We start from the raw sequence: 2,500 nt of genomic DNA on the forward strand, positions 1-2,500 counted from the left end.
CCCTTTTTCCCTTCCTTTTTTCCCTTTCCCCCTTCCCTCTTCCCCTTCCTTCTTTCTTTTTTCTCCCCCATTTCACCCGACTATTCTTTTCCCATTTTTTTTTCTTTTTCCCCTCTCCTCTTCCCCCGATTTTTTCATTCTTACCCTCTTTTCATCCTTCTTTTCCCCTTCCCATCCTCTTTTTCCTTCTCCCCATTTTGGGGTTTTATTTCCTCCTCCTCTTCCCCCTCCCTTTCCCCTCTTCCATATCTTCTCCCACATCACCAAAATTTTAAAAAAATTACCTTTTTAAACTTTTCCTATATTCCTGATGCTTTTTTAATTTATCCGATGGTGAGTAACGTAGTTCTATGTCAACTTATTAAAGAGGATTCAACTCGAAATATAGGGCTATAGGCCTAAGTTTATGAAGCGGGGAATACGTTTCCCATCGCATTACATAAATACTAAGTTTTTCTTCTTTTATGTTTACTTTTTACCTAATATACACACACCCACACACCAAACACACACACACCACACCACACAACCACCACACACCACACCAACACACAAACCCAAAACACATATATATATATTATATATATATATTTTAATTTATATATAAAATTTTTAATATATATATTATTATATATATAGTAAAATTTTATATAACAACAATCACTATATTTAATAATATTATATATTTTAATTTTTTCCCTATATCATATATATCATATATATATATAATATATAATATATATTAAAACCATTATATATTATATATATTAATATATATATATATATATATTATATTGTTGTGTGGGTGTGTGTTGTGTGTGTTGTGGTTGTGTTGTGTGCGTGGTGGTGGGGGTTGGTGGGGTGGCGGGGGTGTGGTGTGTGTGTGTGCGTGTGTGTGTGTTTTTATATTCAATTTACAGACAATGCTCCCAAAATATATTGTGAGGCGCACTGCCGTCAAAAACTTTAAATTTTTGATTATTACAAGAACCTGATTTTGTTGTTAAAGGGCCCTCATTCCCCACTGTACCGTGTCTGACAGGGCGCACTTCAAACCCAAATACTGTTTTAAGTATGGGGAACACATTATCTATGTATCTATCATCTGTCTATCTGTATATCTCATATAGATAATGTATTTTCATGCACACATACATATATACATATACAGAGCTAAATTGATCGAATTTTAAAGTTTATACTTTCAAAAAATTTTTTATACGTACAGGGATATACACACAAACACCCCCACCACACACACACACAACACACACACAACACCACACACACACACAAAACCACACCCACAACACACAAATAATATAAATATAAAAATATATATTTTAATATATATATATATATATATATATATATAATTTTAATATTTTTCTTTTTTTAAGGGTGGGTTCATGTCTGAGCCCCCGTGGTCACAGCTATATTTAAATTGTAGTTTTCATGTTGTGATGCTTTGGAGTGAGACGTGGTAGGCCCCATTTCCCTTTTCCACAAAGGGTCCCGGTTTTCCCTTTTGGGTATCATTCTCTCTATTTTATCCGGGTTGGGCCCAGCACTGATTTGGGGCTGGTTTGGGCCCCCGGGCAGTAGGCAATCGAGGGAAGTTCCTTTTCCCCAAAGGGAAAAACGCGCGGCCTGTGACTCGAACCCTCGAACTCAGATTCCCCGTCTGACTTTTTGAGTCCGACCTCAAACCCACGGCCACCGCGCCTTGACAATCAGGGGGCTTCCTGATTTTTTTTTGGCATTTAGAGCGGGGGTTTTGCCATTGCCTCCCCCCGGGTGTTTTTTTTTTTTTTTTTTTTTTTTTTATCGAGTCACCATCTCTATTCCCCGACTGACTTGGGCGGTTTGGGCCCCCCAGTGGCTTTTTAAAATCAGGTAATTTCCTTTCCCCAAGGGGAACACGCGGGGCCCGGTACTCAACCCTCGAACTAGATTTGCCGTCGTGCCTTTTTGAGCCCGACGCTCTCCCATTGGGGCCACCGGGGCCCCCCTATATATATAATAATATATATATTAATAAAATTTTATATATATATAATATAATAATTATATATATAAATTATATTTAATATTTAATGATGTAGTATGTTATGTCGAAATCATATACACATATATACTTGATATATATTTTTTGCACACACCTCGAGTTGAGTGGCGAGGATGGGGGAGAACACCAACGCTCCCAAAACATAGCATACGTTATTGATGATGTTTAATATATACAATACATATTTGTTATTTATTTAATGTAATATACATATGATACATACATACAACATCAGGTAATGTATTTATGATTTAAATATACCATACATATGTGTGTGGGTCTATATGTGTGAGCGTGTGTCTTATCACCACCACACAACACCACACACACACACACACAAACACATATATATATACATATATATATTAATTACATTCTATTCTTAAAATTTTTTATATATATTATATAATTATATATATAATATATATATAA

Source organism: Penaeus monodon, chromosome 38 (assembly GCF_015228065.2).
Source record: "Penaeus monodon isolate SGIC_2016 chromosome 38, NSTDA_Pmon_1, whole genome shotgun sequence".
Classification (NCBI taxonomy): domain Eukaryota; kingdom Metazoa; phylum Arthropoda; class Malacostraca; order Decapoda; family Penaeidae; genus Penaeus; species Penaeus monodon.